The 24,304-nt window shown below is 32.9% G+C and overlaps 1 protein-coding gene across 1 annotated transcript in view; it reads left to right on the forward strand.

Moving 5' to 3' along the window:
• TRHDE (thyrotropin releasing hormone degrading enzyme) overlaps nucleotides 1-24,304 on the forward strand; it is a 475,008-nt gene that overhangs the window by 368,433 nt on the left and 82,271 nt on the right. The gene's annotated exons all lie outside the window — the stretch shown is intronic.

Raw genomic sequence — 24,304 nt, forward strand, 5'->3', positions numbered from 1 at the left:
TCAGGGTGGCTTATGAATTTTGATGTATTAAATCATGTTTCAATTGGTCTCTATATAATGTTCATCTTCATTGGTGAGATTTAAAAAAAAGTCTATTAATTACTTTAATACAATCAAATCTAAACTAAAGAAACAGGAATATGATACAGTATAATTAAAACTTTAATAATGTGTGTCAGAATAGGCTGATTGAGAGTTGAAGGGAAAAGCATCATGGGAGTAATGAATAAATTATATATTTATATGTGTATTTGTATATATCCATATGTATACAAAATTTCATATATGATTATGTATAGTATGTATATGTATATCTCTACATATATATTATCCAACAGAAATATGCAATTATACTTGTAATTTACATATACTTATGCAACTATATACAATATGTGTGTAATATATATATATAAAATATACAGCTATTTGATCTATGTGTGTAATATATATATATATATATATATAAAATATTCATACATCTATTTGATCTCAGTATTAAGACCCCTCAACATATTATAAAAGAGGAAAATAAATTAGCCCCTTTTTATCACATTGAGAAAATTTTAGGTAAACAGGGAATTCTCTTTTCGAAAAGACATGATCATTAGCACTATTATGTTCAGGGAACCAGTTGTTCTGTAAGTTACAGTGGCATGTATATATTTCCATTTTTGTCAAAGTTGAACACTATACATATACAAAGATAAAGAAGGATTCTGCTCAAAGTCTTATGCTGCAGAGAAAACACACAAACAACAAAAAACAAACAAGACTTGTAGAAATTAAATGATTAAATTTGCCTTTTATCACACAACCATTAAGAATCAGAGGTATTTTCTGAAACCTAAACTCAACTTCAATCATTATGACATGCTACTATGAAAACTGTTCCAATTTAACAATGATTTTTTATAGTGATTGGGCTAAGACAGTGTACTGATGCTTGCAATTCAAAGAAATAGGTTTGAATTAATAGAATGAAATAGGGAGACAGTATGATATAGTAGAATGAGAACTGAATTGGAAACCCCAGGACCTCCTCAGGCTCTACTACTTGCTACGGGTGTGACATTGTGGAAGTCATTTGTCCTCTCTAGTCCTCAGGTTTCTCATCTGTAAGATGAAAGAGTTAGAGTAAATAACTCCTTAGGACTTGTCCACCTCTAAATCTATAATACTTTAATGTTTGGTTGAACATCCAGAAATGATTCAGAGAAAAATGTGTGAGAAATTAGAGTTAGGGAACCATGAAAACCATGATAAGAATTTTCATTTGCTATATGTAAGATACCAAAGAGTATAATGGGAAAGGGACCTTTAGTTTAGGTTCTAACAGTGAAAGTTCATATATATATATATGTGTGTGTGTGTGTGTGTGTGTGTGTGTGTACATATGTATATATATTTATATATATTTATATACACATATACATACATGCACACACAGAGACATACACACACACACACATATACACACACACATAAGGTTATTTGGTCTGGGATGACGAGATTAGAAATATTTTTCATCCTCCTATGAGTGCCTAGCCTTTATCAAAGCTCATCTCTCATATGGGATCATTGCAGTTACTGTACTCATTCCTTTCCCAGAAAAAAATTTTTATTTGCCATGAACATATTTTTTATTTATCCATATATTTGTTTTCCTCAATAGAAATGGTAAATTCCTTGAAATCAAAGATTTTTTGGTTTTAATCTCTAGCCTAGCACCTAGTGCGATGCTAGTAAGGGCATAATAAATGTTTGTTGAATTGTTGAACGTGGCACCTGATTTAATTTTGAAGGACAAAAACAGAAAGAACATGAAAGGGAGCAATGTGAAGCTTTATTCTGGAGTAACCTTGGGGAATGGGTAGAATGGTTGATTTGCTTCTGCATTGGAACAGCTGAGCTCTGATAAAGGATATGAGGGCTTTAAGAAAGTAGTCTCCTCTGAATCATTATGAGTGTAAGGTGATGACAAGAAATCTAGCAGAAATATCCTGAAAACAGTGAGTGGTGATTCTAAAAGGAGAGGCAGAGAGATTTTTAAGACATCAGCATTCAGGTGGTAGAAGTCATGAAAGGTATATTTAGCTCAACTGCATTGGAAGAATAGCATTTATAAATTAAGTTTACTTGTGGTCTGAGGCAAAGTAGAGCTGAAAATTTCTAATTTAGAAAACTGAAGAGTTGAAAATAAACAAGTGTTCATGAGTTTGTTATTTGCCCCCATCTTTGCTAAAGTATATCTCATTGTAAATAGATTAAGTACCTTACTAATTTGCTCTATTGACGGGGAAGCCATTAAGACATTATCAGCAAACTGAATATAAAGATTAATTCCAAAATGTACATGGGAAAGAATCTTCATGGATCTGGAATTTAATTTTAATGTTGTAACAGGCAGATAACATCTAGTGACATTTTGTATTATTATTTTAGTTTGGAAAGGCAGTGTGGTGTGGTAGGTTAATGGTCTCTCAGCTTTCATTAACCCTAAATGGAACAAGTCCATACACACACACACACACACACACACACACACACACACACACACACACACTACCCTGCATATATGTCATCAGTTAGAGAAGTAATCATATTAGTTTGAAGAATCAGTTTCCAAAACAGATGATAAAACATAAGAGAAAGGATAAAGAGGGAAAAATTAAGGAAGATATTAGAATTAAGAGGGGTTGGAAAAGGTTTCCTATAGAAGATGGGATTGTAGTAGGAACTTAAAGGAAGTCAGAGAAACTAGTGGTTGGTGATGTGAAAGGTGAGAATATTACAATCATGAGGGAAAGTCAGAGGAAATACCCAGAGCTGAGAGATGAAGTCTCTTTGTGGAATAATAAAGAGACCAGTGTCATCGGATCAAAGACTATGTGATAGTAAAATCAGATGTAAGAAGACCAGAAAAGTAGGAGGGGTTTGATTATGACAGATTTTGATGATCAAACAGATTATTTTGTATTTGATACTGAAGGTTTTAGGGAGCCACTGCCACTGAAATTTATTGAATAAGCAGGAGGGATGATATAGTCAGATCTGCACTTTAGGAAAATCACCTTGATGGCTAAATGAAAGATGAATTGTAATGGAGAGAAATTGAATGGAAGATGAATTGCATTGGAGGTGGACCCACCAGCAAGTTATTACTATAGTTCAGATGTGAAATTACTAGAGCTATAAGCTCTAAGGTTACTGGTGGCAGTGTCAGAAAAGAGTAGGGGACATGATATATTCAAGAGATATTTCATATATTTCATAGAGTAAATCTAACAGACATAAGTAACATATTGTATAAGGGGGTATAAAAGAAAGTAAAAAAGTCAAAGATGACACCTAGATTGTTTGCTCTGACTCCATGTCCACATAGATGTATATATGGATCAGTGGTATCTATTTCTTACTTGATTTTGACACCACTTTCCTAGATTACCAATTTAGTAAACATGACAAAAATAGGAAAAAAAACATTACTGTGGCATGATCTAATTTTGATGAGACAAAACAATTTGAAATCTTGTTTTTCTAATTATTTAATAAGCATCTCTTTTATTGTCCATTCTAGAATTATCAGGAATCAATGCCATAGTCACTGGAAAATGTAAATTAAATTGCAGATTCAACTTTATAATTGTTGGCTTTTGAGACCCACCTAGTTCTGCAACAGTGACAATATCATCTAAATAATTTGCAATTATAACTTTTTCCAGCTGTGATCCTTTTTTAGAGGAAATTCCCTATTTGAGACATGCCAGTAGATTTTGAAAGTAACTCTATTGCCTTAGCAGTCATTTTTAGATTACCATTGCTGTGGAAGTATCATGGCATGCTTCAAAAACCAGAAACCTAGTCCAGATAAGTTAGATTTATCTTGTTTTGATAAAATAGATACATTACATTCTTTTAATGTGTAACTGATTTATCATTCTTTGATGAAAAGGAATACAATTCTGGGGAATACTCTGACAATATAAACATATGTTTAGATTTCTTCACTGTTTAAAATGGAGACAATATAGTTGCTTCACTTCATGAGAAAAAGAAGGCAAAATTATATAATCTGATTAAGGACTATTAGCCCTCTGAATTTTTGCTCAAAGGGAGCCTATAACTAACTCTAACTCTAAACTCTCCCTTCTTTTTTGTCATCAATATCTGTTATACTCTTAGTCTAATTTTAAAGAGATAGTTTCCAATCTTTGATACCATTTTATTATAGAATTACTTAATATTATAATTATGATTAATAAAATAATTGGTTTAAATGTGTTATATATTCCTGTTCATTGAACTGGGAGATTAATATTTATTCTCTTTCTTGTTTTGAGGAAGGAATCCCTGGTAACTTAAGTACTTATCTTAATTATTTTGTGTGAGGTCATCAAAATCTTTGTGCAAAATAATTACAATTATTAATGAAATTTTGGAAATAATAAAACTTTCAAAATAAGGTTCATCAATGATTCTATATTTTTAATCTTTTATTGAATAAATGTAATAAAATTTGCATGTTTTCTTAAACTTCTCCAAAAAGGTACAACATGTTTAGTACCCAGAAACAGCAACTTGCAGGCAGTACCTTATTCTCGGGGGGGGGGGGGCGGTTGAATTTTCAAATAATCAAATAAGCTTTTGATGATGGGATTATCTCATCAATGTGGGTATATCTTCTCTTGATTGAGATTGTGTCATTTTTAGTAATTCTATGTAACTCTTGAGTATGTCCTCCCATAAATTATTTACAAGGTTTCTTCACAAAACAGTGGGGGACTTTGCTGGCATGAAGAGGTTACATGAGGAACTCATAATCTTTACAGCAATTTATTCTCACTCTCACTTAATGGTCATTCAATCTTCTTTTCCATTCATTCATTTCTTTAAGACCATCTTTTGTTCTGTTCTTTTAAAGTTCTCTATTTATGACATGTTGCTACCTGCTTGTGTCTACCATATGATTCTCCACTGCTTTTTGGTTGATTTTCTTTAGAGACTGTAGTTCTCCATGACTCACAGTCATGCAACAGCAGAAGGATATTTGTAGGAAAAAGACATCAACCTTTTCTTTTCAGGTTAAGGGCAATAGAATTCCTCAGATTAATGAATCAAGGGATTTTAACAATTTTTTCTTTAGCCCAAGTCTTCAGATCATTCATATCTTCAGGTCTGTCTCTACAGATACACAAAGAAAACATCTACTCCTTTATAATGAATTAGCAGTGAGGGTTCCTGACTTCTAATTGTTGCCATTCTACTTACCATTTGTATATCTTTTATCAAGTTTCTGAGTCTCATTGTTTTCCCCTGCAAAAATGAGAGAACTAGGTAATCTCTGAGATCATTTTCAGCTGATTCTTTTTATTTGCAACAGTTTTCAGAATTAATATTCAGCAGTTTTGACTTTGATCTAAGTTTATTTAATATTTTGCCACAAGAGAATCAAAAGTATTCTGAAAAAATATTTTAAGGTAAATTCATTATGTTGATCTGAGTTTTCTCCACTTTCTTTGTACCAATTGTCTAGTAATGGCATTAAAAATCTTTATACTTTTTTTCTTCCTTGGTTTCCTTGGCCTGTAGTTACTTTTTAATTCTTCTAGCAGTCTCTGGCTTCCCCAAAGTTAGAAGAGTGAGTTAACACATGCTTATGAGCCATATGTAGACTTTTGAGCAAGGAATCACAGATTTTGAACTTGTGGTTAGAGCTTATAGGTGGCAATGATATCAGCTACTTCTGAGAAGTACTGATTCCCAAAGGAATCAAGGGTAGTCCTGGTAGCTTTGTGGCTCTTAAAGAGAGCAGTACTTCTTAGAGATTTTTAAATTGTATAGCATTAAATTGAAAATAAATTTATAACCACTCAGTGCAAAAACTTATGTTTGATCTATGTAGACTAAAATGTTTAATATTAATACATAACTACTCAGAGTGTTGAGTAGAATGTAATTGAGCAATATTTTGACATCATTCTGAAAGTTTGATCCATTGACAGAGCAAACAGCCTGAGCTGTTGAGCTGCAGAAATATGGATTAGTGGATTATATTTGCACATTATGTGGATTTGCATAAATTGTTCCTTTTGAAAATAAATGCTCTAAATGTATATGAGAATTATCTGAAAAATGTCTATGTGTTAAGTGTACTCTGGCATTTTTCATACCACAAAATATTTCTAAAAGTCCTATTATCCTTAGTACAAACTTGCCATTTAAAAAAAAGTTTAAGCATTTTTAAAATTTTCTTTACTTTAAAATGTCTGAATTTAATTAATCTCTACAATTGTTTGTTCTAATTCTAAATTCCAGTGATCTCAGTGCCCCAAGAGGACTCAAACCATTACAAATACTTTAAATTAGATCCAGATCTAGAAGGAAAAAAAAATCTAGTAAATAGTAGTTTTTAATCATGCGTGTGTTTGTGTGTGTGTGTGTATGCACGTGGCAGTCCTATGTATGAATCTATGGCAGTCTTGTGAACCATACTTCTCAGAATAATATTTTAAAGGCAAAAATTAAAATACAAAGGAAACAAATTTTACTGAGATACAGTTGCTAAAATATGTTTAAAAATTCCTGTGCTATAGTTTTAGAACTCTGATCTAGTCTATCAAACTCATTTTCAGGGAAAACTAAGGCCAAAAAATATGAAATGATTTATCCAAGGTAATATAAGTAATGATTAAAAATTTTATTTTTATATACATCACATTTTTACAAAGAAAGCATTTATAGAACCCCATCTGGATTCAAACTTCATTCCTATTTGCAATCTGCATGTCTTAAAGGGTCAAGTCATGATTGCTATATTCAAAATCTCTATTGAGTAATTTTGAGAGGCTGGGTTTCTAGTACTATAATATGCAAATACCCAAAGCTGTATTTCTCAATAAAAATGTGTCAGCTTGACTGGGCATGGTGCTCCTGTGCCCTGAGAGAGGATAAAATTGTGGATCAATTGAGTTTAGTAATCTGAACTGTTTAAGCGTAATAGCTGATGAATGCACATACTAAGTCTCGCAGTAGTAAGGGGAATAATGGAGGGATTCCAATCTGCCTAAGGAAGTGGAGTAAATTATCCTATATCAGGAATAGAGCAGACTAAAGCTTCTATGTTAATTAGTAATTATATTGGAACCATGAATGTCAGTGCTTTTCAAATTTAGGAAATATAGGAGATCCAGTCTCTCCCCTACCCATTATTGCAAATAAAAACTACACTAAGAACCAAAAAGAATTGCTATAAATATTTTTGTACACTTAAGTCCTTTTCTTTTGATCTTTTTGGGATACAGATGTAGTAGTGGTATTGTTGGGTCAAAGTATACATAGTTTTATAGCTCTCTGTGCATAGTTCTAAATTATTCTATAGAATAGTTGGACTGGTTCAAAACTCCTCCAACATTGTCTTATTGTCCCAATTTTACCATAGGCCTTTCAACATTTATCATTTTCCTTTTCTGTCATATTATCCCATCAAAAAGGTATGAGATAGTACTTCAGAGTTGTTTTAATTTCTATTTTTATAGTCAATAGTGATTTAGAGCATTTTTTAAAAAGTGATTGTTCATAGAATTGATTTTTTTTCTTAAAACTATCTGTTCATGTCTTTTAACAATTTATCAATTAGGGAATGAATTGTATTTTTTAAAATTGATTCAGCCCTCTATCTTTTTTGAGAAATGAGATATTTATTAGGAAAAAAGACTATAAATATCTTTTTGTCAGATCTCTGACTTCTAATCTTGGAATCATTGGGTTTTGTTTGTGCAAAACCTTTTTAGTTCATTTGTAATCAAAATTTCCCATTTTACTTCCCATGATACTTTCTATCATAAATTCTTCCATTATCCATAAATTTAACAGGTTAAAATGTCCATTTCCTCTAATTTGCTTATGATATAACCTCTTATGTTTAAATCTTGTGCCCACTTTGAACACATCTTAGTGTATAGTGTGAGATGTTGATATATATAGCTAGTTTCTGCCATGTTGATTTTCAATTTTCCCAGTAATTTTTTTTTTCAAATAGGGTGTTCTTGTCTCATAAGTATGGACTTTGGTTACATCAAAAACTATATTATTATGGTCATTTTACACTGTATAGTGTGTTCTAATCTATTCCATTTATATAAAACTATTTCTTAGCTAGATTATTATATTGTTTTTATGATTGCTATTTTGTAACACAATTTGCAATCTGATTTCTAGGCTGCCTTCCTTCACATTTTTTTAATTGAAACTCTTGATATCCTTGGCCTTTTGTTGTGCCAAATTATTTTTGTTTTTATTTTTTCTAATGTCATAAAATAACTCTTTGAATGTTTGATTATTCTGGCACTGAATAATCAAATTAATTTATGCATAATTATTCTTTTTTATTATATTGGCTTGATCTACTCATGAGCAATTAATATTTCTCTAATTATTTAGATCTTTCTTCATGAGAAATGTGTTTTGTGATTATTTATGTTTATATAATTCCTGGATTTGTCTTGGAAGGTAGACTCAAATATTTTATATTGTATGCAATGATTGTAAATGGGATTTCTTTTTCTATCTCTTGCTGCTATACTCTGTAATATGGAGAAATGTTGTTGATTTATGTAGGTTTATTGTGCATTCTGCAACTTTCCTAAATTTAATTATTTCATCTAGTTTTTTAGTTGATTCTCTACTGTTTTCTAAGTATATTGACAAAGAATGATAGCCTTGTTTCCTCATTGCCTAGTCTAATCCTTCAATTTATTTTTCTTGTTTGTTGCTATAACTAGTATATCTGGTACAATATTAAACAGTGGTGATAATGAACATCTTTCTTTCACTTAGGGCTTATTGGGAAATCTTTTACTTCATCTCCTAACCAGATAAATGCTTCCTATTGGTTTTAGATAGTTATTACTTATCATTTTAAGGAAAACTCCATTGTTCATGCTTACTAGTCTTTTTAATAAGAATGAGTGTTGCATTTTATCAAAAGCTTTTTCTATATCTATTGAGATATCATATGATTTTGATGTTTTTATTGATATAATCAATTATATATTTCCTAATATTGAACCAGCCTGCAATCTTGGTATAAATTCTACCTGATCATAGCATATTATCTTTCTGACATATTGCTATAATCTAGCTAGTATTTTATTTTAATTTTTTTGTTGCCGTATTTTTTGAGGGAAGATTTTGTTCTTCATAATTTTTACCATAAAAGTATATTCTCAAGTAATTTAGTATTGGAATTAATTGTTCTTTAAATGGTTGGTAGAATTGACCTATAAATCTATCTGAGTTTTATGATATTTTTCTTAGAGAACTCAGTGTGAGTTTGTACAATATCTTTTTCCTAAGATAATGTTATTTAAGTATTCTATTTCCTCATATATCTGGACAAGTTATATTTTTGTAAATATTCATTCACTTTAATTATTTTGTCAGATTTATTGGCATATTATTAGGCAAAATAATTTAGCTATTGCTTTAATTTACTGTTCAATGGTAGTTCTCTTTTTAAATCAAATTAACCAATAGTTTTTTTCATAAAACTAGATGCTAGTTTTTATTTCGTTAAATCAATGGGTTTTTACACTTTGATTATTGATTTCTTTGATTTTCAGGATTTTCATTTTGGAGTTTAGTTGAGGATTTTCAATTTGTACTTTTTCTATTTTTTTAAAATTGTGCACCCCCCCCCATTGATCTGCTTGAACTCTATTTTTATTGATTTGAACATTTAGAGATATGAATTTTCTCCTTAGTATTACTTTGACAACATCTCACAAATTTTGGTATATGGTCTCATTATTGTCATTCTCCTTAAGGAAATTATGGATTATTTCTATGTCTTATTCTTCAATATTTTCAGTCTTTAGGATTAGAGTATTTAGTTTTCAATTAATTCTTAATATGTTTCCATAACACATTATTGATATAACTTTTATTAAATTATACTTGAAATGGATACATTTAATATTCCTGTTTTCCTGCATTTTGTGAAATTTTTAAGCTCCTGTACATGATCACTTTTTGTGAAAATATGTATAACTGAGAAAAAGGTTTACTCCTTTCTACTCTCCTTCAGTTTTCTGCTTATTTCTTCTTCTGCTGCTGCTTCTTCTTCTTGTTCTTGTTCTTCTTCTTCTTGTTCTTCTTCTGCCTCCTCTTAGGTCCTACTGACCCCAGGGTTGTTACAAATTTCATTTCCTCATGCAGGAATGTATACAGTTTAATTATATATAATTCCTTATGATTTCTCTTTCATATGTATAGTGTTATGCTTCTCTTAATCCTTGTGTTTGAATGTCAAATTTTCCATTCAGCCCTGTTTTTTTTTGAATCACAAATGGTTGAAAGTCCTCTTTTTCATTGAATATCCATTTATCCCCCACCCTCAAGGGTTATATGTAGTTGTTTTTTGTTTTTTTTTTTTTGCAAGGCAAATGGGGTTAAGTGTATTGCCCAAGGCCACACAGCTAGGTAATTATTAAGTGTCTGAGACCGGATTTGAACCCAGGTACTCCTGACTCCAGGGCTGGTGCTTTATCTACTGCGCCACCTAGCCGCCCCTGGGTTATATGTAGTTTTGGTATGTATGTGATTCTTGGTTGTAATCCTAGATCACTTGCCTTCAGGAATATCATATTCTAAGCCCTCGACTACTTATATGTAGAAGCTGATTAATCCTGTATATTCTGACACTGGCTACATAGTATTTGAATGGTTTCTTTCTGGTTACTTGCAATATTTTCTATTTGACTTGGGAGATCAGGAATTGGCTATAATATTCATGAGAGATTTCCATTGGGATATCTTTGCTAATGATGGACTACTTTTTACTTTTTTAATTTATCCTATGTTTGGGTAAATTTTCTTTAATAATTTCCTGAAATGTGATTTTTAGGCTCTTTTTTGATCATAGATTTCAAGTAGTCTTATGATTTTTAAATTATTCTTCCTGGATCTATTTTCTAGGTCAATTGTTTTTCCAATGAAATCTTTCACATTTTTTTGTTCTTTTGTTCTTTTGACTTGGTTTTATTGCTTCTTGATGTTTTATGGAGTAATTATCTTTCATTTGCTTAATTGTAAATTTTAAGGAATTATTTTATTCAGTGAGCCTTTTTACTTCTTTTTTTTTTTTTTGCATTTGGCCAAATCTGTTTTTTTAAGGAGTTCTCTTCAGTTAGTGTTTGTGCCTCTTTTAAGATTTGGGTAATTTCATTTTAAGTTGTTATTTACTTCTGTTTTGTGCATCTTTTACCAAAGTCCTATCTTTCTTTTCATAATTTTCTTGAATCACTCTCTTTTCTATTCCCAATTTTTCCTCTACTGCCCTCATTTGATCATTAATATTCTATTAAACTCCTTCAGGAATTCTTATCGGGCTTCTGTGCAGTTCACAGAATTCTTTAATGCTTTGCTTGTAGATGTTTTTGAAATTGATATCTTTTGAGCTTTTTATTTTCCTTGTCACTATAGAAGATTTTTATGATCAAATTCTTTATTTTGTTCGTTTTTTATTTTTGTTTTTGTCTTATTCTTGACTTTTGTTATGTTAAATAGGACTCTGCTTCCAGCATAGAGGGAGAACTTTCTCAGCCTTCAAATATTTTGTGCTGCTGTTTTCAGAGCTAGTTCTGGGGGCTATAAGTTTCTGATGCTTCCAAAAGTGGTATGATCCAAGTAGAGGTGTGTTTACCACTTTGTTGAACTGTTTTCTAACCTTTATCCAGGAAGGGACCTTGATGTCCTACAGCATCAAGTGCTAATATTCTTCTTGACCCTAGAACTGTTACCAAGACTCCATTTCCCTGTAACTGTATTGGAGCTGAGACTAGGATACCTAGTCTCTTTTGAGAATGTATACAGCCACTCTTTTCTATTTGGAATTGTTCTCTTTAATCTGCTCCCCTGTGACTGCAAGAAATAGTGTTCCTTTTTGGCAAATGGACTCTATGTACCAGCATCCTGTATTTAGTGCTAGCAAATGTTCAGTGTAGTCTATTTCTGACCAGTTGTTTGGTCCCATTACCATTGCCTGGCTGAGAGCACCTAAAGCTGCTGCTACTGTTGTTACTGCTGGATAACAACTGTGCAGATAAACATAAACATGTCTTGCCCTCAATGTGCTTACATTCTAACAGTGGTAAAGTTTATAGAGATTAATTTATTTCATATACTACAGTTGACCTCAGTGTTTCTCATTATGGGGTGAGATTGACACCCCTGCAGACAGCCTTTCATATTCTTTAGAAAGTCTGGGGATGTGTTGCTATCTTGTAGATGTAAGCATTTCTTTGAAGGATCTATGATAACATCATTGTCCATAGATAATTTCATGACTTATAGATGAAAGATAGAAAAAGAAGCCCTTTGCTCATCAGGTTAGCTATATCAGGTTTTAGCAAAAGAAGAGTTTATGAGATCACATTATAAATTATTGTATCATAGACCTGGGCCTAGAAGATAGCACTGGGGTTATTTTTTCCAACCTCTTCATTTCACAGATGAGAAAACAGAAACCAAGAAAGTTAAGTGATTTGCCCAAAGTCACACAGGTAGAATGTTTCAGTAGCAGTACTTGCATCTTTTTTACCTAATTCCTGAGCCCATAACATTCTATCACCATGCCACTCTCATATATTTGAGATAGAGTGTTTCATATTTTTATTATTATGCATTTATACATGGAGATCTAAGGATCCGTGATTTCTACAGTATCTACAGTATCTTCTTCCAGCAAAGCAGATCATATGTGATCTATAACCTAGTGAGTAGGTAACTAACTCCCTAGAAACTAAAGCATATACAATTTAAATTTATGACCCAGCATTCTATCTGTAACTTAGACTTTATCATAGATACATTGGTGAATTAAAAACCTTGTCATTTTGAGAAGTAGCAAGGTATAGTGCATAAAGAATTGGTCATAAGCACATCCTCTGAAACACACTTGCAGATGATCAGATTGATTAACTTCTTAGAATCCTGAGCAACCATATATGTTACTAATGAGTAGATAATCTGCATTGGTGGAGAGAGTTTGCCAAATGAATAAAGCTTCAGATCTAAACTCCCCAAAGCATATACATACATTATTATGTTGCATGAATAACAAAAATATTGCTAATTACTTATAAAGTGCTCTGTTAAGTGCTGGGAATAAAATTAGAAAAGTAAGTCAATTCCTGTGCCCAAAGAGTTCAAGGTTTAACAGCAGCAGCAGCAGCAGCAGCAGCAGCAACAACAACAAATATCTATAGTATATATATTTACTTTGGGTCAGGCACTGTTCTAAACACTTTATAATTATTGTTTCATTTTATTCTCACAACTCTGGGAGGATTATACTTTATTATACTATTTTGTAAATAAAGAAACTGAGGCAATCGAAGGTTAAAGGGTCACAGAGCTAATAAGTATCTGAAGTCAGATTTGAATTCAGGTTTTCCTGACTCCAGATAAGGCCTGCTATCTATCCAGTCAGAATGAGGTATATCCATAAGAGACATCGACTGCAAGCCATCCATAAATGTTTCATGATACTTAGAGTTCAGTAGCAAAGCAGATAGCACATTTTCTTTAATGTCATTTGCATTGATAAAATCATATCTAGCTATTGGAGAGAACTTACTTTTCTAGGATTCAGTAGTAAATGACTACATAAAAAGTGGCAAGTTGACACCAAGGTGGTTGACAATTCATAACTGCACAAGTATTGCTCTTCTAGCTACTGACTATAGACAATACATATACATTAACAAAATTAATTATACATACCTCAGAGTAGAGTTTTGGGGAGCACTCATAATCAGGAGGCATATTTTAAGTTGAAGAGTGGGAAAGAAGACTGAAGAAGAATGAGCAGTTAGCTAGAAGTAAACATTCTATCTAGGAAGGAGTGAGGAGGGGGGCCTGGTCACAAAAATTCAGAGAGGAGAGTAACCAGTAAGAGAAGATGGACTGGGCAGCTAGGTGGCATAGTGGATAGATCACCCACCCTGGAGTCAGGAGCTGAGTTCAAATTTGACCTCAGACACTTAATAATTGCCTAGCTGTGTGGCCTTAGGCAAGCCACTTAGCCCCATTTGCCTTGCAAAAGTCTAAAAAAAAAGAGAGAGAGAAGACGGACCAACAGGGTCAAGTGCTACAGATTTGTTGAAAATATTTTCTACTGAAAAAAAGGCTATGAAATGTAACAATTGAGAGATCACTGTAATTTTCCAGAGAATAGTTCCTTTCTAGTTGATTAATGAGACCATTAGTTAAACTGAGAGGAAGAAGAGGAGAGAAAGTAGAAGTACCAAAATTAGTCACCTTTTTCTATGAGTTTTCTAATTACAGGAGCAGAGAGATAGAATAATAGCTTGAGAAGATGGTAGAGTCTAGTGAATGTTTGTTAAATATAGGGGAGATGGGCATGGCTAAAGTTAGCAGGAAGAACCTAGTAGATAGGGAAAGGTTGAAGGTTAGAGAGAGAAGGCACGTTTGAATGGAAAATCTGAAAGACCAAAGCAATTCAGATCAAGAGCACATGAGAACTGATGATGGCAAGAAGAGTCATTTTATTATCAGAGAAGGGGTAAAGGAGGAAAGACTGGGGAATGGTGGCAAAGGATTTTGAGATGAAGAGGAAGGAAGAAGAGAAAGACTCAAGATGGTTTGTGTTTTGCTTTCTCAACTTTCCATATAGTGAATGCTTAATAAATGGTCATTGAATTACATTAAACGTTACAAATATAATTGGAGTGTACACAAAATATTTATCATTTTCGTTATCTATTTAGCATATAGAAAGGTTAGAAAACTCCTGTGTTGTGGAGAGACACCTTCGACTTTCTCTAGAATGAAAGCCATTTCAATGTGTTAATTCCCCACTAGAGGGAATAGAGAAATTCACTTGCCCAGACCAGCTGTTAGAGCAACATGTACCAATAGAGTGAAGCTCTAGAAAAATTGGGGGTGAGGGAAGTAAAGAGGATTGGTCAGTAATATAGTCTCTTATTGATATTATTACTTGCCATCAATGAGCTCTTTCTCAGTGTGAAAAATACAAAATTACTCATGACCTTGTCCAAGCCTCCTAATATTTTAAGTACATAAATATAATTCTAGCTACTTGCTGTGAGTGTTAACTGGGAAAATTTGCCATTAGACATCTTTGGGTTTGTGAAAGTCATTCTGTGAACATTTCATGGGGGGAAAGGGGAGATTTGGGGAAGAAAGGAAGCAAATATGTTAAGTAAATAATAGGTTGTGTCAGCAAGGAATAATTGCTAGGAGCAGGACTGAGAGAAGGAGATAATTCTGGTCATTTCCAGAACAGCTGCAATCTCAGCACAATTTGTCAGTCTCCTTAGGAGAGGCCATGGTCAAAGGCCTATTAAGAAATGATTGGGCTAATTCATATGTTCTCCTGCAGGTGCATACTAATGGGGGAGCTAAAGTGTTCTCAGATATCCAACTAGAAGCATATTTATGTCAGCAGAGTTGACTTATTTGTGCTTCTCAATCATGATTAAGATGAATAATATGATTATTAATGTGATCTAAGTGCTCATACTATTATTTCCTTGTCCTGACTAACTTGAAGGACAGTGGGTTATAGTGGAAGGGATACAGGATTTGGGAGAAAGAGAGACAGAGTTTGAATCATGATTTTCCTCTGCTATCAGTATGACTGGGAAAATCACTTAACCACTTTTCCCCTCAGTTAACTCTTCTGTAAAAAGAGATCAGACTAGATGACTCCTAAGACCTTTCTAACCCTTAATCCACTATCATATTTTGCAGTGGGGTCTCAAAATATATTTCAAAATTCCTTAATACACAGTTTTCTCCATTATACTTTTATGGAATGAGTCTAAAGTCTTTCTATAATGAATTTCAGAAGTATACAATAGGCATCTCCATTCATTAAAAGTGTATAAAATATTAAAATAATTTAATTTCACATGTAGAAAATGTAGAATGTAATTTAATGACTAGAAGACTAGCCTTGAAAGTGGGTTTAAATCTGGCCTTCATCATAGACCAACTGTTTGAACATGGGCAAATTATTTAAAGTATTACAAAATACTTACTAATTTGCATTGGTGGTAGGAGTTTCCATATTAGGAATTCACCACATTGATGAAATCACAGGTCTAGACTGAATCTAAATTCAAAGTAGTAAAGAATCAATGAAGGCAGCTAGGTGATGCACTGGACAGAGCACTGGTTCTGGAGTCAGGAGGACCTGAGCTCATCTCCAGTTTCAGACATATAATAATTACCCAAATGTGTGACCTTGGGCAAGTCACTTAACCCCACTGTCTTGTAAAAACTAAAAATAATCAATGAGTATATATGTAGAATCTACTAGGTAACTAGTATAAGTCACTGGGAATGCAAAAAAAAAATTGAATGTGAGACCTTACATTTTTATACGGGAAGATAATACATGCATACATACACACACACACACACACACACACACACACACACACACACACATATATATATGTATGTATATATATACATATATATATGAGTGCTCTATCTTATTCTCTTCCCTCTCTTTTTTTCTTTCCCTTTACTTAATCACTTTCACTCCTCCCTCCATTCTTTGCCTCTGTCTCTTTCCTCCCTTTCTTTTTTTCCTCTCTACACATACATACATGCACACTTTCATGCACGTAAATGATAAGGGACAGAATGAAATTCAAATACTCCAAATTTGGCATCATTTTCATTGCACCATGCTCTCTTCCCAGTCAATTGTAATGCTGTATCTCATCACATTTTTCCTTGTTGAGTCTTTGGACAGGCCACCTCCACACTGTCTATAACGTTCCCCATCTTTATCTCTAAGTCTCTTGGAGCACCAAGAGATCTTTGCTGATTCCTTTAATCTTCCCCACCTTCGAATGTTTTATAGTTAAACTATATTTTATATTTTTATTAACATGCATATTTTTCCCACTAATGGGAAGTATATTTGAGCACTATTTTGTTTTTTCTCTTTGTGTCCTGGACTCTTAGCATGTGGTAGGCATTCCATTAGTTCTGGTAGATTTTGATTATTGATTTAAGCACTCCTGAAATATTTATATTCACAACAGAAATACTGATTGGTAGGACTGTTAAATAGGCCTTTCTCTTTGGTTTCTTCATTTACCTGATGGTGAGCTTCAAAATAAACTTTTTTGCCTACTAGCACACACATTTGCCAAGCCTTATTTATCTACACCTGGCAGGGTTTATAACAAAAATGCTCATTAACCCAGTGGATCACTTGCATGGACCCTGTGTAGGACCCTGAGACATTATTTCCAGCTCCTATTTGAAATATGCTTCCTGCATTTTTCTTCTTATTTTTTCTTATTTTAAAGATATTAACATTGACCTGTTTACAAGTAGAACTTAAAAAAAATTTATTGGTGTTTTCTGCTTTTTACATTATTATAATTACCCAGAGTATCCCTTTCTTATAGCAAGGTAGTACAACTAACAAGTACAAGGTTAGTACAAGGTTAGTACAACTAACAAATCTCATGAAGTGATTACATGAATTAAAATTCACACTATTTGATATCATGATTATTTTGGTTCCAGTCCAGCAAAAAATATGCTGTGCAAATTCAAGTGATATCACTACTTTATAGGAATTCATTATTTATACCATTTGGGATGTAGATAAATTGGAAGTCTGACATGCCTATATTCCCTCTGTTATGGAATACACAAACACTTATTTCTAGAGTAGCTACTCTCCTAGTCATGAACTTTTTTGTTTATATAGAAGCTTAGAATCTTCATATTCTTGAACTTGTCTTTATTCCTGGTCCTGGACTTCCTTGTCTTGGGCTAGCCTATAACCACCCCAAGACTCAGAACCAAAGGTAGGAGAAAGTACAATATAAGGAAATAAATTTTCTTCAGATTTCTGCCAGAGAAGGCCAATTTTCTTTTTGATTGACATCAGAAAAGTGTTTGAAGCTCTCAGAAATCCTCACTAATTTCCCTCTGGACTTATAAGTACACTTCCAGATAACAGAGTTGATCAGAAATGAACAGACAAGGCTTCCTGAATCTTTTTTGCATCAGAATGCTTGTCATTATAAAAAGTGATGTCAACGGTAATTTTTCTGAGCCTAGCCTGTAATAACTAGATAATTCATTATCCATGTATTATATCATCATCATCCTCATCCTCACATCCATTGGGATGTGCTGTCTGTTGTGTTTGGTATTACACAGGATAAGCCAAAATGATCTTAAGGCTTTCAAGTGTTAACCATTATTAACTGGAGTGTTCTCAGGCCAAAGGGTAGTCAATATGAATATGGGAAACTTTTGGTATATTCTGCTAAATATCACAGTACTCTCAGGATGTGCAGATGAAGATTTGAAGATGCCAGAAAACTTTTATTTGATTTTTAGACATAACGAGATATGTTCCAATTCTTGTTTCAATTTTTAAAATATTTATAACTTAGGACTTCCTTAGGGAAAGACATAGAAGTTTCATGGCTTAGAGTGCTAAACCTGGAGTTGAACAGACCTGAATTCAAATTTGACTGCAGGTACTGACTATCAGAATTTTAAGTTGTAAGGGACCACAGTCATCACTCTAAACTTGAAAAGTTGCCACAAAATAGGCAACTAGATGGTCCAGTGGGTAGAGCATTGAATCAGGGGGTCAGAAAATCCTAACTTTAAATCTGGTTTCAAATACTGATCAGGGGCAAGTTATTTTATTTCCATTTGCTTCTGTTTCCTCATTAGTAAAATGAGGATACTAATTAGCATCTACTTTCCAAAGTTGTATAGATAAAACGAGATATGTATATAGTGCTTTGCAAATTTTAAAACTCATTATAAATCCTCACTCTTGAGATTATTCTGTTTACTATAATTAATATGTTTGGTAGCAATAAATGAAAATATCTACAACAGGACTATGGTAGGGATCCTGCCCAGGATCATGAGGTTATGTTTCAGGGCAGCTTTCACATATATTCCAATTCTAACCTATGTAGTACTTCTTACCTAGTATGCAAAGATTCATGGAGATTCAAAATCACATTGTTTTTATGCTGATATAAAAGAATTTTTGTCACCTTTATAGTAACTGCTGAGAGTAGATGTATCTCCTCTGAAGACACTAAAATGATGTAATGATTAAAAGATGCAGTCTTCTCCTACAAGTATGAATTGGTGGATGGGGGGAGATTGATGGATGGATTACCTTTCATGGAAATAATCTTCAAAGTAATCCATGATTAAGTGAGTTGTTAGGAGGAGTATCTCATTAGACACAAGACCATTTTTTCTTCTTGGAATTAAGGATATTGATAGAATGTTATATCCATGTTATTTTTAAATGACTCAATAGAAGGAGTTCATGCTCAAAGATGGTTTCATCCTAACACTGAACTTGTTAAGCAAAGGCTTAAATTTGATACTGAGTATGCTCAGTTAAATGATTCATATACTCCAACAGGCTGGAGAACAATCCATCTTTCTCTTGTACACCATAAAGCTTTCTTTCATTTTATTATGATGAATTAAATTTTACAGAAATATTTAGGGTTTGTAATATATGAATATGTTGTGTTAAAGTAATCACTCACTACTTTAAGCTGTCTTGTAATGATATTTTCCCACTTTAGAACAGACAGATAGGAATGTCTGTTGTATCCCTCTTTCCTAACAAACATACTAATCAACTGATGATAAAGCAAAGCACTGCTAATATTTTTCTCCTTGAATTCCTAAAATCCATGTTGCTATTGATATGATTTATCTAACTCTGCTACCTTGATAAAGAAAAAGTGATAGAGATAAAATGGAAATATATATTCTTCACCTGTATTTGCTACTTTCCATGGAAAAATAGGAAATTATTCTATATCTGAAAAGGAAGAGATACCAGCAAAGTAAGTTTAGTTGGAGGTTCTTTGGAACAAAAGATAAGTGATTAATTCAAATTATTACCAGCTTTTGCTTATGTGGCAAAATCTAAATTTGTGTAAGATAATTTAAAACATACTATGCTTTCTGATAATTATATTCAATTGGAACTATTCCCTGTGGAATCCTTCAAATATTCTTATATGCCACTGAAGATCAGCTGAAGAGTCCTCTATTTAGGATATACAAAAACATAATATTAATAAAATGTCCCACTCATAATGATTATACAACAAGACTCGTTATTTAATATTTCTTAGAAATGCAAATACAACCAAATAACAAAGCTCAGAAACAGTGCTAGCCAATCCAATTCAGTCAATGTCCATAAGTTACTTATATATGTTCAAGTCATTGCACTAAGTGATCGGGATTCTGTGTCATAGTTACTGGCTCTGAAGTCCTTACTCTGGGATGGGGATGGGAGGCAGAGGGAGGCAATGACAAAGAAAAAGATTTGTACAGGGTAGATAACATGAGATGAGCTCTAAAGGAAAATAAGAATTCTGAGAAACAGCATGAGAGAACAACTTGCACAAATGAACAATGAAAGCATTTGAGGGTCAAGGTCTGCAAATAGTTAATATTCCATTTTACCTGAAATGGAGTCCATTAAGGGGAATAGATTGAAGTAAACTAAACAAGGAAAATCAAAGCTAAATGGTAGAAATCCTTGAATGCTAAACAAAGGAGATGCTATTTATTAATGCTGTAGGAAGTGGGGATAAATTGAAATTTGGGGGTAAACAGACTTGTACTTTAATGTGATTTTGTGCCGTTTTAATAATGTTCTATTTGAAATTTTGGATTTTGGATTTCTTAATAAGTATTTAATTTATTTTAGGCAGAATTTTTGCATTGATCAGCAATTTCACCTAAATAAAAGTAGTATTCTTAAATAGAAGCTCTGTACCAATTAGGTGATAATATTAACAATCTTAAAGAAGGAAAGAAGGAAAGAAAGAAGGGAATGAGAAGGAAGGAAGGAGAGATAAAAATAGAAGGGAAGAAGAAAAGGAAAGATTAGATAAAAGGAAAGTGTTCAGGAAAGACATTTTTGGTCATTTAGAGTTTACAAATATAAATCAAGGACAGGAGTCTTAGAAGAGAATGATCATAGACTATGAACATATTTGGGGTAGGGTCAGGTCTGAGGCATGTTCTCTGTTAAAGCAGAATATCTTGGGAATGCTATTAAAATATTGAAATAGGACTCCTGTGGGAAATTAGTTGGTTTTGTACTCTCAGCATGCACATTTATTGGAAGTTAAGTATATAGATCACAGATTTTATCCAAACCATACTGAGGGGAAAATGACTTGTTATTTTGCCACTGATGTTGGAAACATGAGGGCAAGCAGAGCTGCAGTTAGCATTCAGGAGCTTTGGGACTCAAACCATCTGATTCTCCTAAAGTCATTAGTTTTGCTTTTTTGCAGACTTTTTCATCTTCACTAAGTGCTTCTATTACATTGACCTAATTTTCCTACATTATGTCTTCTATGGGATATTGGGTCTGAAAGTCTGAGCTGTTTGTTCAGAGATAAGAATAGGTGAATAGCCTATTAGAAAGCTTTCTTCATTGCTTTTACCCAGACCAAAATGTGATTTTTGTGTGGTAACGGGAGAATGGTAGTACATATACATAGTTTAAATTTTAATAAGACATTTAATAATATAGATAGCAATGTACCTCCACAGAGTCTTACTCGAATGTTTTATCAAGGTGTAGAAATGATACTGAATTCTCTAAGGCAATGCCTTCAAAATATAAGTTCTTGTGGATTTTTATCATGCTGCCAGTATGGTTCTGTCCATGCATATATAGCAAGTGTTGGTAGAGTGGAAAAATTAATGGATTTGGAGTTAGAGGACAGAGATTCAAATCTTGACTATCATTTTCTGTATAATCTTTTTGGTTTAGGGGTTTTTTTGCAAGGCAATGGGGTTAAGTGGCTTGAAAAAGGCTACCAGGTAGGTAATTATTAAGTGTCTGAGGGTGGATTTGAACTCAGGTACTCCTGACTCCAAGTCCAGTGCTCTATCCACTCTGTCACCTAGCTGCCCCATTTTTTGTATAGTCTTAGGGAAGTTACTTAATCCATTTGGATGAATCTTCTTATCTGTAAAATGAAAAGGTGGCAATGAGCCTCTGAGATCTCTTCTAGCTCTAAATTAATTATTTATATATTAAGTACCCACCTTGTAAAAGGTACACTCTGTAGGAATGAAAATCTTGAGTAAAATATAGATACTATCATATTATTCTCTGGAGCTAACCAAAGGAAAATTTCAACTATATAGAGACCCATTAAAATATTAATATTTCATTAAACTTCACTTAAGAGATGCAAGAAAATATGCACAATTAACAGTGATAGCCTATGATGAACAATGATATAAAATTACTATAGTATAAAAGTGCATAATGGTTCTGTGACTCTTGGCAAGTCACAATCTCATTGTGTCTTAGGCCATTCTCTAAGACTCATAATTATTCAGTAATTGCTGATCTTATTCAAATGAGAGTATTTGTACAGCAGAGGTTTGTTTCATGAATGGATTCACAGGTTTCAACCAAACTTCACATGTTTCTATTTCTATGTCACTCATTAATTTATCTATTTATATAAATATGTGCATGGATGGATTGGTAAATAGCCTTAATATTTGGTCTGGAGCTATGTATCCATTTATTCTTTCTCTTTTGAAAAATCCTCTTTTGACAAAAATTGGCAGTTTTTCTGTTTATCTAGACAGTTAGATAGAAATAGAAAAAAGTCAGGAAGAAAGATATAATGATAGATAGGCAGGCATATGTGTAGGAAAATATATGGGCAGATAAGTGGGTGATAGAAGGGTAGCTCGATAGATGGATAGATGATTAGATGAAAAGCTAGGAAGGTAGATAGAAATAGAAATAGATGAAAGATTAGAATTCACTTCCAACTGAAATATGCAGGAAAGTCATATGGACAAGTAACATTTTACTATTTACATGGGTGCTTTAAAAGGTCTGAGAAAAGGAAGAAATCCACACACATCTCAGAATGCAGTGCTATATAATAAGATCTGTGATTCTAGCATTACTTAATCACTGGAACAAATCATTCAATAGAATTGGTGCTTCAGGATGTTATCTAAGGGGATCCCTATAAAGAATTCATTGTAAGGGGCAGCTAGGTGGCATAGTGGATAGAGCACCGGCCCTGGAGTCAGGAGTACCTGGGTTCAAATCCAGTCTCAGACACTTAATAATTACCTAGCTGTGTGCCCTTGGGAAGGCCACTTAACCCCATCTGCTTTGCAAAAACCTAAAAAAAAAGAATTCATTAATGGGGAGGTAATCAGTATTAGAAATATAAAATTGCATTTGCTTGTGTTAAGTTTAAGTGAAATTAGGAACTCTTTGCCCCATTCAAACAATGTTATTGTTTTTATATTATGAGGGTTTTTTTTCCAGTTAAAAAACTTCAGGTAGGAATTAAATGCCAATTATACCTGAAATCACAGTTATTTTCACATGTACAAGGGCCATCTTGAAATATTCTCTTGTCTAACATGTCTGCAATCTTTTTTCTATCCCTACAATATTGGGTGGATGAAAAGGAAAAAAAAACTCTGGAAATGACCAAAGGAAAATTTCAACTACATAGAAACTTTCCAAAGAATTATTGTTTAGTATTTACATCTGTTATCACTTTGAGCATTACTATTTTCTCACTTCTTTCTTCTTCATTTATGTATTTCTCTGTATTCTGCAGTCTCTCTTGAATTATTATTCAATGCCCATTTATGTTCTGAGCTGAAGAATTTATATAAAATGATTATTAGTATTCCCCAAGATTGAAATTATATGTGTTTTTTGAAACTAGCAACATTTTAAACCATATTCATTTGTGGTTATGCAGTGCACTAGATGGAAAACTAGTTTCTAGTGGATTTGTTTTTAAAATACTGGAATCCTTTTAAACACAGTTATCCATGGAAAATTATCAAGTAATATTTATCCAATTATCCAAACAAAATTAAGAATACTTAACCAACTGTTTCTTCTGCAAATGGATTGTGTGAGATACTCAGCATGAGTGAGAAGAAATGATTAATTGGATTTACACTTAGTAATTAACAGAGCTTAACATCAGTGATCATATCTGTACTGTGTTCTCTCCAGAGAGAATCAACATTTTCTTTGTCTAAATTAGCCTCCCTAGCTCTTTCAACTAAAATCCCACAGATGAGTTCTGTACCCTTGTTTTCCCTTCCCATCTCCCCCATAAAACATTTAGAAAAATTATATACTAGAGATCTTTAACTTGACAAAGTTCATAAAATAGGAGTTCCT

Source organism: Macrotis lagotis, chromosome 2, assembly GCF_037893015.1.
Source record: "Macrotis lagotis isolate mMagLag1 chromosome 2, bilby.v1.9.chrom.fasta, whole genome shotgun sequence".
In the NCBI taxonomy this organism is placed as follows: Eukaryota; Metazoa; Chordata; class Mammalia; order Peramelemorphia; family Peramelidae; genus Macrotis; species Macrotis lagotis.